This window comes from Pseudopodoces humilis, chromosome 5, assembly GCF_049639895.1.
Source record: "Pseudopodoces humilis isolate 2021_Gansu_Grassland_sample_001 chromosome 5, ASM4963989v1, whole genome shotgun sequence".
Lineage (NCBI taxonomy): Eukaryota > Metazoa > Chordata > Aves > Passeriformes > Paridae > Pseudopodoces > Pseudopodoces humilis.
The window spans coordinates 40586953-40608453 of NC_142204.1; positions in this window are offsets into that span (position 1 = coordinate 40586953).

Consider the following 21501-nt stretch of genomic DNA (forward strand, 5'->3'; position numbering starts at 1 on the left):
TTCACACTTGTTTGACCTTTTTCACAGCAGTTGTGAGGGGGGGGGTTTGTCCACCTTAGCAAACCTAACATAGCTTTTTATAGCTGCAACTGCAGATTCAGCGCAGTAGCTAAACATTAGGATCTGGCACAGAAGCACTGGGAAAAGGAAGATGCATCCATTTGCTCTGTTTATTTTTGAAAGCTTCCTCATTATCGTTGTTTTTGTGGGTTCAAGCTCTGTAGGCCTGTCAGGAGATAAAGATGCCTTTCCTGGCTGCTGAAGCCAGTCTCCAACATCTGCCCTGTCCAGAGGGAAAGAAAGCTATGTTAAAAGAAGAAAAAAAGCCACCACAATTGTTAGCTATTCGCTAGTATGTTTAGGCAATGAGATCAGAGCGGTCAAGACGAAGAAAAGTTTGCTCAGTTCTGATTAAGAGAACCAAAAACTTCTGGCACATAGGTTTTCATCTTACAGTAAATCAAAGGAGCCTCTTATGAACAAAGCCCTTTTCATATTTTACAAACTATAAAACACTCTAGTGGGTGTTTACTTGCAAATGACGAAAGGAATGACATGCAGATTTCACAGTACATTGAAAAACACTGGTCAGAACTTAGTTTATATTTAAAAGCAGTTATTGTAAACTCGATTGTATAACATGCTGATCTTTAACAGCAAACATCTGCTTATTCCTCCCAGACATTTATTTTCCCACTTTTCTTCTAACAAAATGCTTTGAATACTGGGGAACAAAAGTGTTTTCATGTCGTGTTCAATCTACATGCACATAAAGTCAATGTGTGAGCATTTTCCAGGGACATAGCATGAAAATTCATGTGGTTTTACTACCAATAATCTACCCCAGAGATGAGAGAGACATCTACCACACAGCATAGGTAAACAGAGCTTCATTTTCATGTTTGCGCTTCAAAAGGCTTTTCTTCAAACTATTCCAAGTTGCCTGTAACCTTTGGAATATTGTCTAGAAAAAGTATGAGAAACATTTGCTTCTAGACCTGTCTCTCTAGGCTGAAAATCAACATTGATTGCCAGCAATTGACCAGCCAGGACATGCACAGGAAGGATTGTCACTGAGTTGCATATCTGAAGAATGAAGGTTTAAACGTCCATATCAGCAAATAAATGCTCACGTCACCTTCTGTGATGGTGATGGTGATGGTAGGTTCAAACCTATAACTAATCTGACAAGCTCCACTGAAACCTGGAAAACAGAGCAAAAACCCATGTAGGGCTCTTCCTTCTCATAATTAGGTCAAGAACCTGGTGCTATCTATCTGGTGGGTGTAATTGTGGTACCTTTAAATTAAAATCAATCAAGCTAAATAAAAACAAGCTCTTGGGAAAAGGCCTTTGCAAATTTTACTCAGCCCTTTCATTGACCATTCCTGATTTTCAGTGAGATGTATTCAGGCCACATTAGGATTAATACAATAATTGCATTAAAAAGCCATGTGAATGGATGAGCAGATGCCACAGTCAGGGGAGGCCTTTCCAGCCACAGGAATGGCTGCAGGCAAGGCTCTCCACAGCTCCATGTCCTGTTCCAGGGCAGTTTGGGCACCTCCCTGTAACAAGAAAGTAGCTGCATCCCTACTGACTTTTCCCTGGGGAAAGGAACAAGTGTGGCTGCCATCAAGAGATAATAGGTCTCATCTCGCTTGTTAGGCAATGAGTTAAGTTTATGCTGGCTGCCACATGTTCCCTTTCTCATCCCTCTCTCTCATGGAGCCTGCAGTTGGAGCAACTGCTCTGTTTGGTTGTTGTTTTTCTCTTTGTTTAGGATGGGGAGAATCATGCTGTGGAAGTGCCTGTTTCTCCCCTTTAGTCAGAGATAGCATCTAGAACATTCTGTCAGCTACAAGCATCTGCACTGGTCAGATGAGATCCTTTTGAAGTAAATGGTCAGGAAGGGCAAGCTCAGAGCATGTGGGTGACTTGACTGGGAACCTAATCAGATCTTTCCAGTAGGCATGAATCATGGGGCTGGGGAGGGCTTAAATGTTTCTGGGAAACAACCTGGATTTTACTTAACAGAAGAGTCACCAAGCAGTGTTTATTCTCTGGTCTTCATCATTAGTAGTGTGTATTATCTCATTTACCCTGGCAATGCCATTTCTAATGGAGTCCAGTGGACTGATGCTGGCTGGACACCAGGTGCCCCCAAAAATCACTCTATAACTCCCCTTCCTCAGCTGGGCAATGGAGAGAAAATACAAGATAAAATGGTGGGTCAAGACAAGGACAGGGAGAGATCACTCACCTGTTACCCTCACAGGAAACACAGACTCAGCTTGGGGCACTGCTCCACTGTGCACTTCCATGGGCTGCAGTGGGACAGCCTGTCTCACCATGGGCTGCAGGGGAAGCTCAGCTCTAGTACCTGGAGCACCTCCTCCCCCTCCTCCTCACTGACTTGGTGTCTGCAGAGCTGTGGCTCTCACATACTCTCACTCTGCTCTTCTCTGTCTGCTCCTGAGCGGAGACTTTTCCTAAATCTGTTATCCCAGGGATTCTTCCGCCGTCACCGATGGGCTCAGCCTGGGCCAGCGGCAGGTCTGTCTCGGAGTTGGCTGGCATTGGCTCTGTGCTTCTGGCAGCTTCCCACAGAAGCCACCTGTAGTCCCTGTCTTCCAAAGCCTTGCCATGCAGACCCAATACATGGAAATATGGAATGGCACAAATAGTGGAAGAAGTGCAAAATTCAGGCAAAGGGACTGAAGGGAGGTCAGACCTGGGAGCTGCTGGTGTGTGTGTTGGCTGAGAAGGCAGAGTACCCTGGAACAGGGGACTTCCACTTGATCCCAGCTATTTCTGCTTCCTGGAGAGAGCCCCACCCAGAACAATATTGACGCTGTTCACTAAAGCTGCACAGGATGAAAACCCAGGACATTTCCAGAGCTGTTTCTCAGGGAATTCAATTTCTCCTAGCTCTAACATTGCATCAGAGAGAAATCTACCATAGCAGGGTCACAGGAGAGGCAAACCTCATCTGCACAGGTTTTTCAGATATATTTTCTCTGAATAATGTCAGCTGTCATCTTGCAACTCCAACTCTTATCCACTCACAGGTATTTTTTTAAGACTAAGTGATAACAAAATATATACAAACTTGAGTACTGACGGGATAATCTGAATCTAATGACAATGCTCACCAGTATCAGTGAAAGCCAGTGTCTATCAGTGAGACTAGACACTGCTAAACAGATGATGTGGTTAGTCTGGAATGTCACTCTCACCCTGCCATTCATATTAGTGCACTTGTACCCAAATCTTGTGCAGTCTTGACAGACCTCTTTCTGGGCCCACCCAAGGGGATCATTGTAGGTTGACAATTTAAAAACCTGGCTGAGACTGAGATTGTGTTAAGTATGTGCAAGCACATAGTAAAAAAAATTGACATCTGAAGTCCAAGGCTGCACACCTGGCAAAATGTGAAACAGATTTCCTCTAACTCATGCACCCCATGGAAGCCACACTATGGAGAAAATTTTACACCTGGGTCTCATCTTGACACAGCCAACATGCAGAGGGGTTATCTACCTAAACTAAATTAAGAAATGGTCTACACTCAGCAGTTTAAATGGACCAAGATCCCTTCTCAGATGAAAGAACATATTAATCCAACCAGTGTCTCTGCAGACCCACCCATTTCATGTCCTCCTCCATGAGAATCCAGTTCATCAAGCCTATTTTTCTGCTGCTTTCTGATGTCTTCTTCTGACAGCAGTCTACCACTGTGTGATCCCGACTGCTCTCCCTCATTCCACAGCCTGCGTTCAGGTACAATGATAAATGTAAATAGATTAGATAAACAAATTACTTTTTGCTACTTGTTATGGAAATGTCCAATAGCTAAACAGAGCTCGAAAGGTTGACAAACAACTTGTTTGTGAATAAAGAGATCTATAAATATGTAAACAGAGAATGTGAGAAAACATATGATCAAAAAAGTTAATTCTAAAAACATTTATTGCTTGACTTCCTAGGTGACCACTAGATTGAAGAGTACATGTTGTAACATTTAGAAAACACACACTGAGGACAGACAAGGTTTTCCATTTGTTTGTTCTGTCTGTTAAAATTATACTGTGGTTTCTGAATCATAAATCATGGAGTGGAGCTGGAGCTGCATTAGCTGTACTACACAACCTCCCTCCTGCACACAAAGTCAAAATGCAATCCATTTGTGTCCTATGGTGAAGTTAATATGTCCACTTGCGTATCCTTCAGTCGGTAAACACAGAGCAGGTGAAATCAGGAGGAAACTTAAATGAGATCAAAAGATAGGTTCAAAAGAAGGGCTGAAGCCATCTGGAATCCCTCAGAGCTGCCAGCTACACAAACGAGACCTGCTGGCATCCTAAGTGGAATTTCTTGCTTCTCTTTCTTCTGAAGCTGGAGGAAGTTCAAATGAACTCTGGGAGAACAGTTGGCACTTTCTTTGTAAGGAGGATCATTGTTCACAGAGGTGAGATCAGACATACGTTTCAAGGACACCCAGATTTTGACCCTGAAACGTTGCTGCTTTTGTTTAGGGAGCTCTTCGACACAGAAAAGGAAAAAAAAAAAAAAAAAAAAAGGAAAGAAAAAAAAGAAAAAGCAGTGTATTAATCGCCATTTTTCCATTGTTTCATAATACACTTTGACTTGTCCTACATCTTTCTTTAACTGAAGCAGAACAAATCTAGGAAACCCACAGGAAAATTTGTTTGGCTCTTTGTTTGGAAAGTCTCTTTATTTAAAAGAAGCAAAATAAACAAAAGAAGTCCCAGGACTTTGATTTCAGAGAAACTAGTCTGGCTGCATAGTAAGTAAGAAAGCTATGGATTGCCCTGCCATGATTGGAATAATATGTGCAAATCCATGACAGAAAGAACAGGATTAGAAATCTGAAGTAAATAAATATGCATCTTTAATCCTAAAGTCAAAACTACAATTACAGGGAGCCATGCACTTCAAACAGACATCCAACAAAATTGACATATCATGAAGGAACGCTGTGTTCCTCCTCCCCCCATCTTTCGAAACAGGGTTGGCAAAGGGGCAATTAATGTGACATATTTAACACAGTTCTGAGGTGGCTTCAGCTTTAAACTTTAGGTGAACTGAGTATCTCAAACTATCTTGAACACTGCGTTCAGCAAGATGCACCCCTTGGGAACAGGGCTATTCCCCTTGGAAACAGAACGTATTCCAGGGGGACATTTTTGTTTTGGGTAAGGAGCAGGACAGTTCACACAAATTTTGGGTAGGAGGAGTTGGCTGTTCCTGATGGACTGCCAAAAGATGGCAAAAGCATTTTCAAGTGTGTTTGTTTTTTCATCTAGCTACTGAGACACCCCAAATCTAAGAGATATCTTAGGTACTTCTACACTTAATTTTGACTATATGTGAATACATCTATATTTGCCTTAAAATTTACCCCTCTTTCATGCTGCCTGCATGTGAGACACACCCCCTCAAACCACAACTTTTATGCATCTTTTAGAGATAACCCAGGCATATCCCTAGATTATGGCCAAAAATGGCATAGCAAGGTCTGTACCTGTTCAGACTGTGCCTACAAGATCTACCACAGTGCTTGCTGGTGGTGGTACATGGCTGATGCTGCATCCAAAACTGTGTTCCAAAAGGCACCCCAGAACACAGAGGTATCATGACAGTGTGGGCAGCAGAACAGGTCCCAAAATATAGGCCTCCAGCCTGTTCCTGTGGAGGGTGTAAATGTAGTCTTTGGTCTGTATTTACTTTGGTCTCAAGATATACAGGCTAATATTTGCATGGGATAGGAGAAAATATTTTATTGTAGCAGTCTCTTGAAGTGGAAATCACATTTTGAAAGATTTCATACAGCAAAGCAAAGTAAAAAAATTCTTTCATGTCTCCAGGAGAAGCTAAAGTACATATATTTCTATCATACCTGAAGCCCAAAATAACCTGTGTGTGCTGAGCAGTGTTTCATAGCCTAGGAAGAAATAATTTTAGAAAGCCAGGAAGACAGTATCAACCCCACACAATCTCAGAAAATGGATGCCTTCCTCTTCAGAAATCATGCTATAAATCCACATAGACTTTCACAGAAATCCCAAACATGCCTCAGCAGCAGACAGAATTTTGAAAAAAACTCTTGCTGCTTTTAAGTGCCTCCAATACTGCAGGATTCCTTATGGTTTTAAACAGAGAATCTATATGCACCAGTGGCATTCATTTGACTGCTCAAAAATTGTCTTGCTGAAAACAAAGAAATTTCCAGAAAAGCAAGTCCTTCAGCAAGTTCTCTAGTTCCCACTACTGAAAACATGGGTATTAAAAAGAAGGGACCACATCCTTTGATGTTCTGTAATAGACAAAATAGTAAAAATTCAGAATTAAGGGGGGGAATCAACAGTGTTTGGGTTATAAACCAGGATCCCATGAAGCAGTGGAGTGCCTGCAGCATGAGCAATTTGCCATACCTGCATGGAAACTGTAACAGGCAAAATGCACTTGAGCATGACTGAGGTGAGATGAAACCCAAACCTGGCATCAGTCACACATCAGCTCTTTAGTGCTCTCTTGCTCACTGAGCTGTAACAGTTCTTTCTTTTTTGGGGGGCTTTAATGTTTTTAACTTCAGTGTTTAAAGTTAAGAAGGTTATAAATTTTTTGTTCTCTACATTTGCTATGAGAGGAGGAGGTCCACTGGTTGCAGGTGAGATTTCACCTCCAGGTAAAAGGTTCTCCCTTCCTGTACTTAGGTTCATGGCTGTGAGCCCCTGTTAGCCTTATCTTCTTTAGGCTGGGTTGCCTCAGCCAGTAGCCAAATGCCCACACAGCCACTTGTTCACTCCCCTCTCCCAAGGGATGGGGAGAAAAATCAGAGGAAGACAAGACTCATGAATGGAGAAAAAGACAGTTTAGTCAGTGAAGCACAGGCTGCATGTGCCAGCAGAGCAATAACCTACAGAGGTTTGAATGATTGAGTCCCACCAGACCAATCTACAGTGTTCAGAAAGGAGAATTTCAAGGATCTCAAACTTCATATACGAGATTTTCCTTTGTTTCTGAGAGTCATAGGCAGTATCTGAGTTCAAGCACTACATCCAACATGGGGAAGACTTAAATTTAACCCTCCTGTTTACACAAAGACCACTAGCAGAAGTAGAAGGTAGTAGTGATAGCTTAGAGGCCAGGAGTCATGATTTCATTACCTTTGTTTTGTGTAACTAGAACAGAGTCCAAGCTATACACATCCTTGGGGCTTGAACAGGGTCGACTTTTGGCCAAGCTGAAAACAATTGACTGAAGTCAGCTGGGAGATGACTCTAAAAAGAAAAATGTTAATTAGGAGATATTTAAGAATATTTCACTAGATGCTAAGAAAGCCACAATACCACAATTGGAAAAGAAGGCTGTGATGGTTACAAAATAACATGACTTAGTAGGAGTGCAAAATAAACTAAAAGCATTATGAAGAAAAAGAAAGAAGGACATGAATGAAAGGATGATTTGGTAATAATTAGTACAGCTTAGGAATCAAAAGCTAATAGGAGAAACAAAGACACAGAGCTAGAATTTTATGGCTAGCATGCATAAGAACATAAAAAGAAGACTTTCTTTAATAGACCAAAACAAAGAAGCCTGATGATGGTGCTGGTTTATTACTGAAGGGAAGTGGTGGTGCTGCTGTTGCAGAGGACAATGATTTATTTGGGAAGAGAGTATCTGGGAAGAGAGCCCACGGAGAGCAATTTTTTTCACAACCCTTTCACAAACACTTGAGCTTGAAGACTTAAATCCTCCCATATCTGGACTTTAATCTTCCTGTATCTTTTCTTGTCCCTTTTTCCCCTCTCTACACTTAACCAGTCATGTTTGGCACTTTTCCACTTTCTACCTCAGTCTCATGTCATAGGTTGCTGACAGGAAAGCCAAACACAAGGCTAACTCCTTGCCCTACTCATGCAGCCTCCATATAAATTTCCTGCCTTTGGAAGGCCCAGCTGAGTTCAGCCAGCACTCTTCTGATAGACAACTAACAAGTGTGTGCTAACACCATTTATTACTCAGCTTCACCTTATTCCAGGAGAGCCACTAGAGCTCCACAGATCCATTTCTGACTTCCCTGAGGGTGTATACCCTGGCATGTATACCTTGCTTTGGGGAAGGTGCTGGAACTAATACTGAACCATACAGGCTAGCAGAAAACAGATCCTGACACAAATTTTTAGATCCCAAGGCTGCAAGACCACTGTGTTGCTCTTGTGTTACTAATAATTTGTTAAGGTGTCATAGCAGTGCCTAGAGAATATAAGGAAGTGCATAAATGAGCTGGAAACTGGATAAATTAGGTAGAAATGAAGGTGGAAACCACTCTCAAAGGACTGCACAGTACTGCAAGGTTCTGTATACAACCCTTCTCTAGTTAAAGTTTTTTCAGTGAGAAAAGAAAAGAAAACAGGAGACAGAGAGCCTCAGAAACCACACTGACCAAGGGGCACCATCTGAGTCCCATGGGCAGTAGCTGGATGTTATCTCCTCTCCAAGTCGGTGTTGTGGGTACTGTTCCTTCCCACAGAATCCTGTAGGAATCTTCCAAATCTTCCAAACACCAAGTTTCTAATTTCTGTGGCACAGCACAGTTCACAGAGCAGAGGAGGGGGGAAAAGCCTATTTGGCAGATGAGACAGGACCTCCCCAGGGCTCGTTTACAGGGCTGGACCTCACACAGAGGCCAGCCACAGGATTTTTCAGGCTCCCTTGGCAGAAAGCACAGCTTTGAGTACAGATCCTTGCACCTCATAAGACTCTCAGGCTCTCCTGCTGAGACAGCTTCTATTTGCTTAAATTAATGAAATACTTTTCCAAACAGGACTAAAAATGTGGAGATTCAGAGATGAGCTGTGAGAACAACTGAAATCACAGAATCACTAGGTTGGAAGAGACCTTCAAGATCATCAAGTCCAACACAGCCCTAACACCTCAACTAGACCATGGCGCCTAGTGCCACAAGGCTATTTTCAGTTAGATTAAGGCAGAGAAAGCTGAAATTGTATGTGCACACCTACCTAGGCACATCTGTTATTGGAAGGTGTCCTTCCAATAACAATATCCTCCGATATACTGTTAAGAATTTCCATTTAAGTAAATTCAGAAAGTAAGTCCCACAATCCTATTAAACATGACAGACATCATCTGAAGGGACTGACCATGCCTGGAAACCAGGCTTTGCAGAAGAACAGGTTTGGCTTTATCTCCCCCTGTGTTCTGCTGTGGTAGGAGACCTTGTAAGGGTGTTAAAGAGAGAATCAGACAAGAATATCACAGTGGTCTACTCATGTGTGGAAGATAACAAGGACTTTAACTAGTGGTACCTTTTAGTCAAGTAACCTCTCAGTTTTTTTAACATTTTGTAGATTTTTAGATTTGCAGGATCCTACCTAGTTTACACTCAGTAATATTCCCAGCTATTTCCAGCTTCTCTGGGCAATCTCCCTTCTCTCCTCTCTCTGGTTTCTTCACTTGTTGTTCCAAGGACAATGCATTTCTTTATTAAGGCTTTGAAATTTGGAACAGGCATATAGAAGAAAAAATATCCTTTGGTTTAGACTAAGCTGAAGAGAAAACTGAGCGGAGACTTGCCAGGAATATTGGACAATTTAAACAGATTGCCTAGCTGCAGGCTCAGGGAGCCAAAGAAGGTAAATAACATGGCTGGCTGTCTCCTTCTTAGTTGTCTAAGTTGGGCTTATAAATCACCACATGATAAAGAAAGCATTTCTGAAATTGTGGAAGGAAGAAGGAATATAAAAACTAGCCAATTTTTTACACTTTCACAAAAGCAAAAAAAAACTGCTCAAAGCAGTTAATCTCCATTAAACACTCAAAAGTGATCTTGCTTTAAACTCACAAAAACACAGCCCACAGGTGAAGTCCAAATCAGCTGTGCTGTGTATGGAGTGGCAAAACCTCAGAGGTACCATCCCAGAAACACATGGACTATATAAACCCTGCTGACATGCAGCAGGGTCCCAGCAAAGACCCTTCTTTGAAAAGGATCTTCTTGGACTGACAGTCACTAAGGGGGTGTTTGCTGGGGGATGATGATTTTTAATGGCATCCTACACTTTTGGCACCTTCACAGCCATTGTTCCCTCCAGCGGAAGTTTGCTCTCCTCCAAAATGAAAAATTTGTCTCTTTTTCAAACCTCAGGGATGGTGTGCAAAAAAAAGTTGGTCAATAAACCACACAACTAAGCCTAACTTCTCCCTTTTCAGTGACAGATGGACTTACTAACATGGAAATGTCATGACTACATAACAGCCCCAATGCTCATTAACATTCAACATCGAGTAAAGAATACTTTATTCCATTGGCATAATTTCCATACTCTCAAGGACACTGACAGCATGAAGCAAAATTCTCTTATTAATTTCATATGATGATGCCTACTCAAGTATCCTCCTTTTCTACTGTTCCTGCAACTCCCCTTGAAATCAACAAGGAATACCTGCCTCATGAAAGGCATAGTAAAAATCTCAAACCAAAATCTATATCCCCTGGTGGATAATTCACCAGAGATAATTTTGCCCTTAAGTCCTCATATATCCTGGCTTACTATGTCCACAACAGTTTTATGGCAAGGAAGGATCTCCATTTCTTCAAAAGAAAAACTTTCAACTGAATTTTAAAGAAAAAGGGGAAAGATTATAAAGAAAAGCACTACAGGGATGAGAAACTGGCTAAGGTAAGGGAGTTTAGATAAAGCTAGAAAATAAATAAACCCGAAACATTCCATTTTTAGGCCATCCCACAAAATGTCAAAATAGATGTCAAAGGGCAGGGGTTTGAACAGCAGATTTGTGCTGGGACATGCTCAGGAGAAGTTTATTCACATGAGATATGGGGCCATCCAGACACTGTGAAACAGGGGAAGATTATAACTAACATACCAGAAGTATGACTGAATGCAGAGCTCTCAGAGGTATGGCACGTATTACAATAACTATGTGTTTCTCAAAAGTAAATAAATATATATAAAATTGATAGTTTCAGCTTTAGTACTCAAGCAACAAAATGTGTAGTTAATCAGATACTGGAAGGAACAAAATCCCACAGTTATTACAAAATTGTAAGTGTCTAAAAGACAGTGCCATTTATGGACACTAGAGGTTACTAGCTTGTAACCCAAGAGTAATCTTTGTTTTGTTTTGAATTGGTTGTTTTTGAAGAAAAGAAGCAATTTTTATGGTTGTGTATGAGGCTGGAGATGACAGCGAAGGGGTTCAAATTTTTGTTGGCTTTTGTTGGCTCACTGTGTTGCACTGAGCAAATTATTTAACTTTACCAGTGTCTTTTAGATTATAATCATCAGTAATTTCTATCTGTGCAAACTTCAGACTGTACTGGAAATTATTTGGTTGTCATTTACGATCAGTATCAGGCTGGCCATAAAAAAATGTCCCCTTTTTTATCCTTGATGCCATAGTACTTTTGCCTAAAGAAATAACAGTAAGGATAGCAATCATGGTATACAGAGGTCTGTAGGGTCTCCATCTGTGGAATTCATTCTTTCATAAAACTAGCGAAAAAACGACCAGTTAATTTTGTTAGTAGTGTTGTTGTTGTCTACCTTCAGAGTAGCTGAAGTACAGTGGTTTAGCCACCTCTGAGGCAAGATGCCTGACAGGGCTCAATAGGAAAACAAAACAGAAATGTGTGAAGATTTTGGTCTTGTTTTTTTGTTGGTTTTGTTTTTGTTTTTGTTTTTGTTTTCCTATTAGTATTCAGGTTTATGTCCTTTCCTTTCTATTTCTTCTACTGTCATGTTGCAGCAATCTCTCCACACCTCTCCTACTCCCATCCCAGCCAAGCCTTGTGGTGGCCTTTCTTCTGTCCCAGGGGTGTTCCTAACAGCCTGTTAATTAAGTAGAAATCCTGTGCTGACAAATTCCTTGTTGGTGCCATTGTGAAATACTGAATAGCATCAGAAACTTCTGATGAACTGAGCAAATAGTTGGATCAAAGTCAGAAAGTTTTTGTTGATCCCAAGATGCCTGTGAGTGACAAAAAAAATAAAGAAGAAAAAGAAGACATTGTTTTTCGCTCAAGTCACAGCAAACTGTTAATTGACTTAGGGATTATTGCAGAAAGAAAGGTAAAATCCAATGCAAAATGAGAGCTATATACCTATTTTTCTCAAACAAAAACCTACTCTTACATCTTTTCTGACCTTCTCTATCCCTTAATGACTTTCTTCTTTACTTAATCTGTGCATTGTAGTCTGATTTTACGCTTCTCAGAGCATCCTAACCTGGGAGATAATTTCAATTCTTTGTTAGAAAACCAGCAAACACTAAAGAAGCACTAGCATTTTCTAAAAAGACCAACATCTGCCTTAGGTTTCAGGTGAATCTGAGTATCTATTCTGCAAGCAACTCAAGTTTTCCTTGCATTGAGCCCTTTTCCTCCAGTTAGCAAATGCCAGAAGCCTGCCTGTTCTGTGGGCAGCTTAGTGCTCAGACAAACACATCTTGTGTGCCAAAAGGAGGGAAGGACAAACTCCCCTACCCTTCTCTAACAATCTAGTTTAGAGTGAAAAAAACCCACTCCCACACTTCTCTCAAAAGTAAAATGCCAGAGGATTGGGGTGTTCCAAGCCAGTTGAGGAGGGCTTTTTCAATGATTTGGAACATATGATTTGAATTAGATCTCATAATATAAACATTGCAAAAATAGGAACTGGAAATTACAATGTTTCATTGAAAATGTGAGTCTGAAGTATTGTTGACACTGTGAGATTCTTTTCCTTTTTCCTTTATTTTATATTAACTAAATCTAGGAAAATCTACCCAGAATGTTTCAAACCCTTTTCTTACAAAATATAAGTTCACTTTTCCACTCAGCTCTATACTCCACTCTGTAGGACCAAATCAGCTTTGTTTCCCTCCGTGTTACACTTTGATACACATATAATCTGTTACTGATTAATGTAGCAGTAGGCAGTGCTCAAAATCATACCGCCAGCTGCCCTTCTTTTTTTTGAGTATTAAAGCCCTGTGCAGCCCTACAGAGACCTTTCCCCAAGCACAGCTTCCCTACAGAGAGTTTTGTGACTTCCAGATAAAGGGGTTTTGCTCATCAGCTTGGTTCTGGCTTTCCATTTAGCTCTGAACAACAGCAAACCACAGACCAACAACTTCTAGACTTCAGCACTCTGGTCTCAGACTAAAACCTGATGTGGTAAATGCCAGTGGTAGCTGCCACAGGGGCTGGGGGCTGGTTTGGGACACCCACTCTCCACAGGCTTTATTATTGATGGGGCAGTCCCTGGCTGGACAGATCCTTCCCCACAAAACCTCCTGCTTTCCCTGCAGTCCTGTTCAACCTCTTGCAGCCGCTGCTGTGCTCTCTAGGTAATGGTCTAAACTGCTGCAGGATGTCGTGAGGCTAAAGCCTGGGAGGCAGATTTCCTGTAGTTCAGCCTTAAAATCGTACTCCCCTGTGAGAATATACAGAAAATGCAGGGAAAGGAGGTGCTTGCCTGCAAAGGCAGCATTATCAATCTCAAGAACAGCTCCCCATTTCCTCCAAAGAAAACAGCAGCAGTGTAGGTGGAAGCATCCCACCAACCAGTTGAAATAGGTGAAGAGCTGCACAGAACAGCAGCTCAGGCTGGAAACTTAGCTGGCTTTAGAGGGACACTATGCCCAGGGAGGATGGGCAAGGGGCACCTTACTGACATACCTCCACTTCTTCAAATAGGCCCAAGGAGCTTACAAACACCAAGGAAAGATGGAGTGAATCCTTGCTCAGCTGGGATCACCTTCTGAAGGCAGGTAAGGACCTAAGCTGATACCCGGCTCCCATCCTGATTCAAGCAAACTCCCATGGTGCGAGCAAACTAAAAGTCCGCACCACAGCAACATTACAAAGTATTACAAGAGCCAAAAAGAGAGCCTGGCAATACCACCCAGACAACAGAGTTATGTTACAACACTTATTCTGAGAGCAATGACTTCAGGGTTGGTGCATATGAGGCATTCTCCACTCCAGCCCCTCTCTGCATGGGAGTAGTGAGCAAAACATCATGAGAAATACATTTCATCTGTAATGATCTGCATATGTGAATGGCAGAGCTGGAAAATCATGTGGGCACGTTCTGCCTGACAAAAAAGCAAGCAGAACTTATTCTCTGCTCTGGATAGAGCTCAAAAGCTGGTGAAAAAATCAAAATGCAACTTATCAATCCTTTTTCCAATTAGTCAGTCCGTTGTGTGAGAAAAGGAGAAGATAAAACAAGGAGTTCCTTTTTGTTTTCTACACATATGTCATGGCTCTTCTCATCATCATCATCAAAAAGCTTTCAGCAAAGCTTTCCTTACTCTCTAACAGAACCTCAGAGTGGAACACACCTCTGAGAAAAAAAAAAACCCTGGTTTTCACTCACCATCCACAGTCAGTTTTGACTGCAGCAGATTCCCAGTGCTTCCATCTTCTCTGAGCAGAAGTGAAATATGCAGACAGTGAGAAATTTTAACCTGCAGCTAGTTCTGTAGCAGCATCAGCTGTGTAGTAACTCCCTCATAAGGCTTGTGTTTTACTGGAGCGGTTCCAGCGAGGCCAAAATACAATCTCAGATCCACACTCTAGCTGTTTTCTAAGAAAAAGAGCTCAGGTCACTGTACTGGAAAGAAAGGGAAGAGAAGAGCCGTGCCCACCCCAATCCTCTCCAGGCTGGAGCATTGCTCTCACTTTCCTTCGAGCTTCTACCATTTCCCATTCATCTCTTACTCTGAGAAGGATTGCCTTCAATGTCCTCTTCTGTTTTGGGGTTTGGAATGTCCTCTTCTGGTCTGGGGTTTGAGGTGGGGGGTGTTTTTGTTGATATAGTCTGATGTTAGCAGCTAAGGCTCCAAAAAGAAAGTCACCAACAGAGAAAACTCTGCAGTGTTGATACATAATGGGAAGGACTCATAACAGAGGGGAAAGACAACAAAACAATAAAACCAAACCAAAAGAAAACAAACCCCACAACAACAACAAAAGAAAAACCTCACCCTACAAAACTTCATGAGTAGAAAAGTAGACAAGAAGCAAAAAAAATGAAACTTGTAGCTGGTTCATAATAGGAGTGTACATGTCAAAAATGGCCAGATTGTATGGTCAGATACTTCACTTAGGTCCTTGCAGTGTACTGGAACAGAGATAAATCATTCAGTTCTTTTCTCCTGGAAGTCTAGACACACATCACAAGTCTTGTGTAAGAAGAAATAAATGTGAAATGGAAAGATGGATAAATTAAATATTACATGCAGGTCAAGTACCATTGTGGGGCTTTTCTGCCTTTTTTTTATCAGCTCTAAAAAATGTTTTTGATCTTTTCAGGGATGAAAGAAGGATGGAAAAAGTCAGAAGGAAGGGGAGGGAAGGAAGGAATGAAGGGGAGGGAAGGAAGGAGGGAAGGAAGGAAGGAAGGGAGGGAGGGAGGGAGGGAATAAATGCTGCAGGAAGGCACAAGCCAAACCCAGAACCTAAGTCCTTTCCTGGAGACCAGCAGCAACTTCTGGGGTCTGTAGTCAGTATCAGCACCAGTGGCACTGCAGGGTAACCTGCTGGCAGATGAAGGTGGTAAAAACCAGTTACAGTGAGGGTGCTTCCAGCTCACTGTTCCCTGGTACTGAACTCCAGCAAATGACAACCTTGCACGTGTTTGTAGTGCTCTGGCCCCTCTAACACATCATCAAGTGCTGCATGTGGCTTCAGAGACTAGCAGGCTTACCATTACTTTAATTTAAATAGCAGTCAGTGCTCACCATGCAGACTGCTAATACCTGTAACTTAACAAATGTAACAGCCAAATGCCTAATGCACTGTGTGTCCTTGAAGGAAAAAGGTACCCAAAAATCTGTATATTCAAAATGCAGAACCTCTTCAGCTCAAAGTACAGATGGCACCTGAGCCAAAGGTGCTCAGGTCTCATTTCTGTACTCACTGGCAAATAGAAGCATGAAAGTAAGTTGAGAATTGACACAGGAGATTTATTATGGGTTACCTCTAATATAGATTTTGTACTTAAATTACATCATTGGTATATTTTCATCCTTTTTTTCATTAATCTAAAGAAATAAGCCTCAGGTTGAGACAATTCCCTGCACCAGGTTCCATCCTCTTTTTACATAATTACTGCATAATGAAAAATCTAACCACACACAAGTGGTGGGGTCCAGGCCTCCATCATCCATATGAGAGGTCAGAACTCTAGGACAGAGCTTTCATACACTTCATGATTTGCAACCTTTCCAGTGGATGCACAGGCCCATCTACAGCTATTTTTTAAACAAGGTTATTGTCTGCAACTTTAGGAAGGTCAATGCCTTCCTCCTCTTTCTTTTTTGACCCTTGTCAAGCCATGGCCCACAGGATTAAACCCATCCATCCTGTGTAGATGGCACAGAACCATGTTCTTGCATCTGGAACTCAACTTTGCATGCATGGTATTGCCACCTCAACAGGAGCCACAGAACATGGCCTCATGTACTCTAAAACATGGTATGCTCAACAGTAAAGACATTTGTTCATCAGGAGGGGAACACTGGTTGGAACTGTCCAGGTTCAAGGATTCTGGTCATGGACATCTTGGCTGTACAAGAGAAAAACAAATTCTGAGATAAAAAGTGATACCTTTCTTTGAAGTATATCTTGAAATGGTGGTTAAAAGCAACTAATTCCTGAACTTCTCCAGACATTGCTGAACTATTCACACTTGTTCTGATCTAGAAATGACCACAAGCTCTTTAGGCACGTGCCCCGAATCACTCTGTTTCTGGCTCTGCCCAGACACATCAAGATTTCCCCTGTGCTGAAATTCATTATCAAAAGGCAAGGAGAAGCTCTAGGTGTACCAGACTAATCTCAGAGTTAATCAGAGTCCATTTTTCAGATGCATTGGATTGCCCTCATGTGAATTACCCAAGGGACACAAAGGTGACAAAACTCTGGAAGTTTTACAGAGCACCAAAGGCCACTGTTGCTGTGCAGTAGCTAGGCAAGGGTTGTGTTTCATTTTAAGCATCTTAATAGGCCCTGCTTTAAGAGCCTAAGTCCTTAAATGGATACAGGATGCTTGTTTTTCAAGTGACCTGCATTCAGCTGGTGCTTTTTCCTGGCAGTAAACTGTCTGGTGCACATTCAGTGAGGCTGTGTCAAGCCTGTGTGTTGCTGCATGTGTCTGGTCACAATAATTTGAAGAGCAAGCTGCTGAAAAATTGAATTGCAAATCTAAGGTTCATCTCATTTTGCTGGGATGCTGACAGTGACTGCATCTAGATCATGCAGGTATTTGAGAAGCCACCATGCAATCATACAGTGGTTTGGTTTGGAAGGGACTTTTAAAGGCCATCTAGTCCACCCTCCTGCAATGAGTAGAGGCAGCTTCAAATAGAACAGGTTGCTCAGGGCCCTGTCCAGCCTAATCTTTAATGTTTCCAGGGCTGGCCTTCCACACCTCTCTGGACAACCTGTGCCAGTGTTTTACTATCCTCTTCTAGCTTAAAGCCACCCCCCTTGTCCTATCACAACAGGCTCTGCTATAAATTTTGTCCCCCATTTTTCTTATAACACCCCTTTAGGTAGTAGGAGGCTCCTACATATAAGGCCTCCCCACATCCTTCTCCAGGCTGAGCAACCCCAAGTCTCTCAGGCTCACCTTCACAGGAGGGTGCTCCAGTCCATCTCTGGGGCCCTGCTCTGGACTTGCTCCAACAGGTCCTCATTCCTGGGACCTCAGACTTGATGCAGCCCTGCAGGTGGGGTGTCACCAGAGCAGAGCAGAGGGGCAGAATCCCCTTCCTCCCCTGCTGCCCACGCTGCTCTGGATGCAGCCCAGGACACGTTTGGCTCTCTGTGCTGGGAGTGCCCATGGCTGGGTCATGTCCAGCCTCTCCTCCAGCAGCTCCCCCAGGTCTTTCTCAGCAGGGCTGCTCTGATCTGTTCATCCCCAGCCTGTGCTGGTACCAGGGTTTGCCCCATCCAGGTGCAGCACCTTGCACTTGGCCTTGTTAAACCTCATGAGATTCCCACAGGCCCACTTGGAGTCAGTACTGATTGCTGATGACAGGCAAGCGAATGTCAGTGAGCTCTCAGCAAAGGCAAGCAATTCTTCAAGGCAGAAGATCCACATCTGAAGACCTGAATGTGTTGTTTTTCCCAAGCTCCAGAAGTTTAAAACATTCATGGGTTGAGCAGTAAGCTCTCCAGGGCAGGGCAGAAAGCTGGTAAGTATCTGAGAGGAGTTTATTAGTTCAGCTATATTTTGTAGGAGATCTTTTTTACAAGAGTTTGACCAAAAGGTGGGGGTTTTTTCTTTCAACCTTTGGAACAGCTCAGCTCCAGTATTTATGATAAAATACCTCAGCTGATTCATGACTGGCAGGAACTAGCTGTCATTGCTGGTGCCCTCATAAAACAAGTTTCAACAAGGCGCTCAGTGAATCCAGCAGACTTCCTTCATCTGCCTGCAACTGGAATTCTGTTTGTTGGCTCATTCACCAAAAAGAAAATTTATTATACCTCTGACTGAGAAAGAGCCTTTTAGAGCGTTTTAGAGTCTTGCTATGAGCACTGTTTCCAAAGACACACTGTTAGGATGTCTCTGCTCTTTGGGATCACTGTGCAAGGTCAGCAAGCTTACTAAGAGGAGTCTGATAGAGCAGAGAGGCTGCAATGTGAAATCAAAGGTGAACAGACTGGAAACTGCTTCACATTTGATCGAACATGAAGAAAAATTGGAAACGCTAAGCTACGGCGGTATTTCCTTTCACAGGAATTGCAGCAGTTGTGTTTCTGTGGAGCACCAGTGGCATCTAGCGACCATACCTAGACCATCACCTGGAATGGATATGAGCACAGACTGAGCCAGAGCGCACATCACTGTCCTGCTGCTGCTGCTGGCTGCAAACCTGGTCTAACCTCTAGCAGCAGTATTGCATCTCCATGGCCAGACACTGCAGCGCTTTTACAAAAGATGTTATCGTGTCTTGCCAACTGCAATGGTGAAATCCTCCCCAAGCCTGTCTGTCACACCAGCCCGGAGGTTCAGCAGCAGTGTGGCACAACTTGCCCTCACACGATGGCAGAAGAAGCACCTCTTCAGCAGCAACCACTTCTTGGAACAAACACTTTCCAGTCTGGACAAAAATCAGTGACTCAGCGCTGGCTAGTGGGGATAGAGAACGTGTTCAGCAACATCCAGTCACCTGGCCCGCTGCCAAGCAGACAACAGTCCTTTTGTTCCCTCTGGAGAAAGGCCTCTTCTCCAAGAGCACTGGAGGCCAGACACTGAACAGTATTGTTGCAACTGGGTGAAAAGTTTACTGGTGCAGGGGAAACAGTATAAAAATTATCATACCCAGTAATTTGGAGTTCAAAAAGGCACTATATATGCCTAATGTAAGTGACTAGTAGTGTGGGAACAAGCAGAAGACGATCAGGTCCGTACTTTAGTACAGATAAAACAGAGCAATAGACCTACATTTATTTGGGGGAGAAAAAAAAAGTAAAAAAAAGTAAAAAAAAGTAACTCAGTTTCATTAAGAGATGTCATTAAAAGAATAGGAGAAGCTGTAATTTTAAGTCACAGCTGGGGGAAAAAACTTATACAATTCCTGACACTCTTTTTGGGACCTGGAACTACAAGTTCATACATTGTAAGGTTCCATTTGGCTCTCCTCTCCCTGAGCACCTTTGGCTGGTTGCTGCTGAGCTGTAAATCTCTGGCCTCTCAAAGTCTTAACACTGGACTCCTATGCCTGTGGTGAGTGGTTGCTAGAGATGTTTCCTACTTTCCTAATAAAGTTACTTTATTCTTGCTGGCCAAACACCTTCCTTCCACAGCTGTCCTTGTGTGTCTGCACAGACTGGCACCTTCCCTTCACTCTGGATTTGTCATCTGAGAAGCCACTGGAGCTGCTAGGAAAGGAAAGCAAGGTGGATGAGCCATCATGGACAGCGAGCAGCAGGAGAAGAGCAACGCCGCTATTTGTGCCTAAAAGGGGCTGAAAAACTGGCTGGGAACTACTGCCCATGAGTCCTTCATCACTGCACAGGCTGTGTGATGTGCTGGATCTGGGATTTTCAGCCGTGTCTGACCCTCTGAGGGCCTGTGAGGCTTTCCAGTCCATTTCCCACCTTCTGCCTGTTTGGAAGATCCCTCCAGCCAAGTTCCCTGGCATCTCCCTGCAGGGGGAGGCCAGTCAGCCTCGTAGGGAGGAATCACCATAAGGCTGGAAGCTCAAGTGGAGCCCACAGAGGCAATGTGTCACTCAGCAGGAACCACCACAACAGCTGCTGCTTCAGACTCACATTTTGTGGTGTTTATTATTCTTTTCATTCTTGGCCATGTCTCCATTATTATTATTTTTTTCATGTGAAGGAGGAAATTTTGCTTATAAACCTCTATTTGTGGTCCCTGCTGTGCACACAGCTGCCCAGATCAGAGCACTGCTGGCTTGCTGTGGACGATCTACTGGCCCGGCCACGCAGATCACCTCTGCATCATGTGCTCAACCCAGACAAAATCAGGTGACTGCCCCAAGGGAAGGCTGTCTCTGGATGTGCTGTTTCTTCAGGACTCAGTTTTTGGCAGTTTTCATCCATTAGTTGTGAGAGAAAAGCCACTGGGCTAAGCCACCCAGCATGGTTATCCTTATCTTCCTGAAAACTCTCATCAAACACGCAGACGATGAATACGAGCAAGAGCTGGGAGTTCACAAAGGCAGAAAACAAACCACACAGAGAGGAATAGTTGCAAAACTATTGAGTTCTAAGATGCAGAAAGCACCTGTCTTTCCTGATGCAGTATTTAAAAAATGAGGAAAGGATCTAAAAATTTTCCCATGACACCAACAAATACAAAACATCAGAAAACCAACAAGTGAGAACAAAAAACCATACACATCCATGAGAGGAGACCCTTTTAGATGGCACAGTGTGAAGCAAACCATGGTGAACCTCATCAGAGGGCTCTCCACTGGCATCTCCCTCCTGCCAGGGCTGGCTCCTGGGCTAACAAGAGGGTGGAAACACCATGGCAGGATGTGCATCTTGCTGGCATCAGGCAAGTCCATGATCACTTTGAACACAGGAAGGATGGGCAGGAAGCAGCATATCATGGATTTGTTCTTTATAACTACAAAACCTAAAAAGCCACACAGGCACCGAGGAGTTAGCTTCCCTTCAAAACTTCTTGTACCTTTTGCTTGGAGGAGTTGTTCTTCCCATACCCCCCAACCTCTCCACCAGCTGTATCGCCTCTGTGGTAAACCAGCGTGGTTTGATGCAGTTTTATCAGAGAAAGACTTGGAAATATTTGTGGTTCTTTTTAAACCTGTGGTGAGCCAGTAAGTGCTGTGTGCTGCTTGTAGGACAATGCACAGCTGAAATGGCACCTTGCAGGCTGTGGGAGGCTGGGCCTGAGCATGCTCTGACCCTGCAAACCATTTCTAGGTCCTAAACTGTGT